This window comes from Brassica oleracea, chromosome C1, assembly GCF_000695525.1.
Source record: "Brassica oleracea var. oleracea cultivar TO1000 chromosome C1, BOL, whole genome shotgun sequence".
Classification (NCBI taxonomy): Eukaryota; Viridiplantae; Streptophyta; class Magnoliopsida; order Brassicales; family Brassicaceae; genus Brassica; species Brassica oleracea.
This window is the reverse complement of record NC_027748.1, coordinates 5,067,985-5,075,502: the sequence shown is the minus strand read 5'-3', so window position 1 is coordinate 5,075,502 and position 7,518 is coordinate 5,067,985.

Below are 7,518 nucleotides of genomic sequence, written 5' to 3'. Positions count from 1 at the left end.
GATACGCCGACCAGGTTTGACACTTAAGAACTTCTCTTAATCTACACTTCAGGATCAAAGACTAAGAGTAGTTTCTTATGAACTGTTAATGTTGTGTCAGGCACTTCTCTCTGGATGCTCAGGTGGTGGTTTAGCAGCTATCCTACGTTACGATGAGTTCAGGAACTTGTTCCCTGGTTCCACCAAAGTCAAGTGCTTAAGTGACGCAGGCTTGTTCTTGGACAAGTTTTATTTCTCATCTAAACATAAAGTCAAACACTTGGGAGCTTTCAAGTTTGATTTTCAGAGTATAGTAGAGTTTCAGAGTGTGAAAAACAACCTGCCTCGTCTGTGCACAAACCATCTTCTCTCTCGGCAGACAAATAAACCTTTTTTTATATAAACGTCTGAAACCAGAACCATCGAAATTCAAACACTTGGGAGCTTTCAAGTTTGATTTCACATCTAAACATAAAGTCAAACACTTTTCAAACCCAAAAAAAAACATCCGTCAAAATCTGGATCCCCCTTTAATGGAAATATCTACTTTCAGGACATGGACTCTCCTCCTTCTGACTTCGGGTTCGAAGGTTTTGGTAACGACAATACTAAAAAACGACCAAGAAGAAGAAGCTGGAGATGTAAATGGTAGTAGTAATAAGCCTGCCTTTGGAGATATACTCGCAATCGCTTTCGCCGCCTAAAATAACAACATTAAAACGGAGATCGTAACGTAAGTGAAAAAAAAGCGATCAAATTTGAGGTGATGGAGAACACTTGGACGGATCTGGAGTTACCATTTTTGAGGGCAAGAGAGATCTCTCCGTTATGCTTCGCTTCGATCCGAGGAACTATAAGGAAAACGATTTTGAATCAGTTTCTTCGACTGACACGTGTCTCTCCCGTTGTGGACCGGACCGGTTTACACAAAATTTATGGGCCCGTTTTGTTTAGTTATTCGGTTCAGTAAGCCCAAGTGGTAAGAAATGGGTTCACGAAAAAATCTAAAAAAACCACACTATTTATTATTTATTCGATTCCATAGATATCAAAGGATTCATCATTTCCAAAAACCCTAGATACAAAGCTTCGTATCTATTGACAGGAACATGAGTGAGACCAAGGGTGGCCCGTACGGTGATCAGACCGGTGCCAAGTTCTGGCAAGTGATCTGCCGCGAGCACGGCTACGATCCAACTGTTCGTCACGATGACAGAACGGTGAAAATGAGGAAGGTGACGAAGAGTGACATAGAGATGATGGAGAAGAAAAGCAAACAAGACAAAGAAGATCATAGTTTGAATGTTTATATTGTGTTTCGGTTTCTCCCTTTTGATTCTATTTCTCCTCCTCTGTGGCTTCTATTTATTAATGAAGAAAAGATTGAAAGTTTAATCACAATCAATTTGCTTGTCTTGGAGGCAACAAATAATATATACTTATGAAAGGATTACATTATGCATTTAATACAAATCTTCACGTAATGAGGTTCAGAATAAACATTCTAAAGAACAAATGAATACATTTTTCTTGGGATAAAAAACGTTTAAAACGAATGGAACTGCACGTCGAGTATGACAAACATAACAACGTGGTAAGAAACCAGGACTGGTTTGCATCGTTTTGATTCTCCACTCCTCAAATTTGACTATCCTTCCGGGCATGAAACGTGAAAAGTCGCCGAGAACACATTCAATATGGAATGTGACACAACAACTATCACATGTGTAGAACCAAATCATGGTACCTATTATAGAAGATGAGATCTTTTCTTATTATCACATGAAGTGTACAGCAAAGAATATATAGGTACAGAGGTTGTAGGGTTTTGTACAAAGCTATTGACATAGAAGTCCTTTACATAAATGGAGTTATACGAGTTTCTTTAATACACCCCCGCAAGATGGAGGGGATGTAGTCACTCCAATCTTGGAGCATGCCTGATGAAACTTGGATCGAGGTAATGGTTTGGTTAATGCATCAGCCAGTTGGTCGTGAGTGGAGATATGCCTGACCCGTAGTGTTCCAGTTTGAATCAGGTTTCGTATGAAATGATAATCAAGGGCTATATGCTTCATCCTTGAATGAAACACCGGGTTGGCACAGAGGTAAGTCGCTCCTATGTTGTCACAGTAGATGACTGGAGCTACTGGTAGTTTGATGCCTAGTTCATGGAGAAGAGAGCCATCTGAGTTCTGAAGCTGTGTTGGCGACTGCTCTGTATTCCGCTTCAGTCGAGGAGCGAGCAACTCCATGTTGTTTCTTAGAAGACCATGAAACCGGATTTTATCCCAAGTAGATGACATAGGCATTTGTCGAGACATAATCATCAGTGTCACCGGCCCAGTCAGCATCTGAAAAACCATGTAGAGTGAGAGGAGACTTCCGCGACAGTAAGATCCTGTGAGTTGGTGTCCCAGCGAGATACCTCAGAACTCGCTTTGCGGCTTGCTTGTGTTCCGTTGTCGGTGTATGCATGAATTATGAGAGTCTACTTACAGCATACGAAATATCAGGGCGTGTAAATGCTAAATATTGAAGACTGCCCACAATTGATCTGTATTCGGAAGCATCAGACATGGGAGTACCAGCGTGAAGAGTTAGTTTAGGCGATGTCGGTAGTGGTGTTGTCACTGGTTTCGCGTCTTGCATCTTTGTTTTGACTAGTAGATCGAGAATATATTTCCGCTGGCAGAGGTGCAAACCATGTTCTGTTCTTGTTGCTTCTATACCAAGAAAGTAGTGTAGATCCACTGGATCCTTGATCGAAAACCGGTCAGCTAACGTATTGAGTACCCTTTCAATAATCAGAGTGTTGTTACATGTGACTATTATGTCATCGACATAGATGAGCACATATGTGTAGCTGCCATTGATAATTCTCGTGAAGAGTGATGTATCTGCCTGCGAGTTGATGAAGCCCGAGTCTGTGAGATGTTGTTTAAGCGCCATGTACCACGCTCTCGGTGCTTGTTTGAGGCCATAAATCGCTTTCCTTAGTCTGCAAACATGAGAGGGTCTGTCCTTGTCAATGAAGCCTGGTGGTTGCATCATGTAAACTTCCTCTTGAAGGTCACCTTGTAAGAAAGCGTTATTTACATCCAGTTTTTTAATCTTCCAATCTTTGTGTGTTGCAATGTTAAGAACTAGACGGACGGTGGTCTTTTTTATGACAAGACTAAACGTTTCTGCGTAGTCAACTCCGTATTGCTGATTATATCCTTTAGCGACAAGTCTTCCTTTCGGTCGTTCTTCTTCACCATTGGCTAGATACTTGGTCGTAAATAACCACCTGCAGCCTACCACGTTCTGACTCGGAGATGCTGGAACTAGATCCCATGTATGATTTTTTATGTGAGCATCATATTCCGACGATGCAGCTCTCCTCCATTTTTCATCACGCATAGCTTGAGCGATAGTTGTTGGTTCTGAAGTTAAGGATTTGTTTTGGGAGGCGAGCAAGGTAAATTTTTGGTTTGGTTTGGAAATTTTGTTCTTTGATCTGGTTTTCATTGGGTGTTGGTTTGGTATGATCGGTAACTGGTTTGTGGTTATTGGATTTGGTTCTGTCTGAGTGTTTGATATTTGTTCTGAGGTTAGGGATTGAGATGTCGATGAAGAAGAAGGGTTTGTATTTGGTATTGTAGGCTGGATTTGGTGTTGGGCCGGGACTGTATGGCCCGTATTTAGTTGGGTATGTGTTTGGTTTTGGGCTTGGATTTGTTGGGTTGGTTGCTGGGCTTGGGTATTGAGCCCATTATTGTGCTGGACAGAAGGTCCAGAGTGGATTGTGTGAGAAGGAGTTAAGGGATTTGTTGAACGTACCTGAGCATTTGTCGGCTGCGATGGAGTCGTAGTCGCCGGTTGAGTCGTAGTGGCCGGTTGCGGTTGAGTCGTAGTGGCCGGTTGCGGTTGGTGAAGGACCGTGCAGGGGTTCCGTGGAGGCAGAAACGGCAAGGGCTGAACCGGAGTTGCAATCGGAGATTGTGGCATAGATTGACAATCATTGCTGCCTTGTTCTTCTGAGATTGTTCGAACTGGTGTTGCAAAAGGGAATTGATGCTCCAGAAATTGGACGTGTCTTGAGGTATATAGGCGACCCGACGATCTATGTAAGCAATGGTATGCACTATGTGACGTCGAGTATCCAAGGAAGACGCATTGGACAGAACGATCATCGAGTTTGTGGTTAGTGTATGGGCGTAACCACGGGAAGCAGAGACAGCCAAAAACCTTGAGTTTCTCATAATTGGGAGCAGCACCGAAGAGTTTATGGTATGGAGATTGTTAATGGAGAACTGGTGTTGGTATTCTATTTATTAAGTATACAGCCGTTGAGAACGCATAAGGCCAGTAAGTCTTCGGTACTGATGCTGTGGAGAGTAACGTCATCCCCGTCTCAACTATATGCCGATGTTTCCTCTCGGAGAGACCGTTGTGTTCTGGTGTGTGTGGAGGTGTCGTCAAGTGCGAGATGCCATGCTGAGACAGGTACTCTCTCAACGTAATATATTCTCCACCATTGTCGGAATAGAGCGTACCAATTTTCGTCTTGAATCTATTTTCTACAAGTGGTTTGAACGCTTGGAACATTGCCTTGACTTCCGATTTTTTCTTGAGAGGATATATCCAGGAGTATCTTGTATAATGATCCACAAACAGTAGGTAATATTTATGGTGTTCTGTGGAGAGAATGGGTGAGGACCATAGGTCAGAAAAAGGGAGTTTATAACTTTTATTTGATAGGCAATCAGAACAAGAATGAGTCGTCTGAGACGATTGCAACAATGGTAAAGAAAACTTAGAGATAGTAGTGTTTAAGACTGAAGAATGTGGATGTCCAAGTCGTGAGTGCCATAAGTGCAAGGTAGCTTTGGATCTGGTTGATGTAAGCATCGTTGTTGCTTGACTCTTGGACATTGGCCACTCATAGAGCCCTTGTTTAGTTCTGCCTTGGAGTAACGGAACCCCCGTGCTGAGATCCTTCACCTGAAAGGAAGCGGAGAAAAATTCCACAGAGACGTTATTAGTGTTGCAGAGGCGATAAACAGATATTAGGTTTCTGTGAATATTGGGTACACATAGAATTTTGTTGAGCATTAAATCTCGAGAAGAAGAGGGAAGAGTTTTGAAACCAGTATGAGTGATGGGAAGAGTGTTTCCATCGGCTATGATCACATCATCTCCTCCATGGTACTGCTGGTGTAGTGACAGGTTGTTGAGATCAGATGTAAGGTGATGTGTAGCACCACTGTCCAGAAGCCATCCCTCTGTCGTGTATGGATTGTTCATGGCAAGATTTGCTCTTGGCTGCCATGGAGTGAAAGGAGAGCTCTGCTGTGTAGACTGGCTCGCCTGGTAGGAGTGGAGTTGAGGGCAACGCTTAGCTCCATGTCCTTGAGTTCCGCATATCTAACAACGGCCAAGGTAAGGTCTCGGTCCTTTGTTACCGTTCTTCTTGTTGTATTGTTGAGACTGCCAATTGTTGGAGTTGCCACGGTAGTTTGTGTTGTTGTTGCGATACCTGTTGTTAGAGTAGTTGTTTGATCTCTGTTGAGCAACATTTGCCGTGACAGGGACGGGAGAGACAGACTGCGAAGGAAGTGAAGCCAGCTTGAGTTCATGGTTGATGAAACGTTCATGGATCTCTGTGATAGAAGGTGGTATGTCACGCCCTTCAATTTGATCCATTACTGTCTTGTACTCTTCAGGAAGACCCGCTAAGATGGCATCAATTTGGTCTTCATGATCAAACGGTTTCCCAAGAAGGGCTAGTTGATCAAAACGGGTGGTAAGCCCTTGAATGTAGGTATCGATAGACTTGTTGTCTTTCTTCCATGCGCGTACTTGATCTCTGAGTTGCTTGATGTGTCCCCTGCTAGGTTTAGCATATGTGTTTGCCAAGGTTTGCCAGATCTGAGCCGACGTAGTAGCTCTCGAGACAAGCGGCTGGAGGGTTGTGGTGATAGCTCCTATAAGAGCACTGAATATGAGACGGTCTTGACGCTTCCAAATGGTGTAAGCGTTGTTTTCAGAGATCACTTTGTTGATAGTGACATGTTGAGATGGGATCAGAAGAGAGCCATCAATGTAACCCGAGAGTCCGTAGCCGCCAAGCAACGCATGTGTTTGGATACTCCACATGAGATAGTTATCCGATGTCAATTTGGTGACATTCGACATGTTGACTGTGAACAAACCGGGTGAGTTTGGAATCATGTTGTTAGTGATAAGAACATGGTTGGTTTCATGTGTAGTCGCCATTGTCGATAATTTTTTTTCTTTTGTTTTTTTTTTTTTAAGGTGTTTAGGGTTTTAGATCTATGGCTGCTGATACCATATAGAAGATGAGATCTTTTCTTATTATCACATGAAGTGTACAGCGAAGAATATATAGGTACAGAGGTTGTAGGGTTTTGTACAAAGCTATTGACATAGAAGTCCTTTACATAATTGGAGTTATACGAGTTTCCTTAATACCTATTTGTTCCTCGCATATGTCACACCAACATTCTCCTCTCTTGTTTTTTTCGTAACATAAAAATAGAAGATGTTCATCGTACCAGTGTTGTGTTGCTTTTGGCAAAGCAACACATCTTGTATCTAGTCCAAAGCTGCAGTCATCTGATAGGCTTGACAGAGTTTACGTGAGGAAGAAGACAGAGAAGGAAGCCGCTGGAGTCTGACGTGGCAGAAGTTAATTCAAATAAAGAAGGAGATACTTGTTTTGAATTAGAGTCTTTCTAATGCTTTGTATTCGAAATTGTATAAAGCCAGCTTGTTGGCTAAGAAAAGGGGCAGCTTGTAGATTTGAGTTGAGTCTCACGACTTGAGGAGTGTATCGTCTGGGTGAGGCCAGCGATTACTCATATTCAAATCTATAAGCGAATCCGTTATCTTTTGTAATCGGATTGAAGAAATACATTGGTGATTGAGTTTAGTTTGCGATTTCATTGAGTTCTTCTAGCTAAACTCTATCAATTGGTGCGGTGAGCTCGGCGATTCTCACGATGACCATCCTCGAGGAAGCGAACGATCGGATCCCTCGAGGAAGTGAACGATCGGATTGACACCGTCGATCGTACGGTGGCGGAGTTACAAGATAAGGTGGAGGTGATTAACGGTGGATGGAAGCGTCTAACGGATTCGAATGAAGAGATGAATCTGCGAATCGGTTCAGTTGAGAAGGAGCTATCATCGATGATTCGCATCTTGAACAGACTGGAATCGCACGTCATCGGGGACAAAGGGAAGTCAGTGGCATCATCGGCCCCTTCTAACAGTCAGGTACATTCTGATTCTCCGAGAAACGAACTTGGTACAGAGGAGCTAGGTTATCGGAGAATTCAACATTCACTACAAGAAAACAGGGGGATTCTGATGGCCGAAACCGTCGGAAATTCGTCGGAATAGACCGATTCCGACGAATTTCCGACAAACCCGTCCGTCGGTATCGTTTCGTCGGAAAAAAAAAATTCGTCGGAATTTCGTCAGAACTTCCGACGACTTTCTGACGAATACCGAGAAACGTCATTCTGA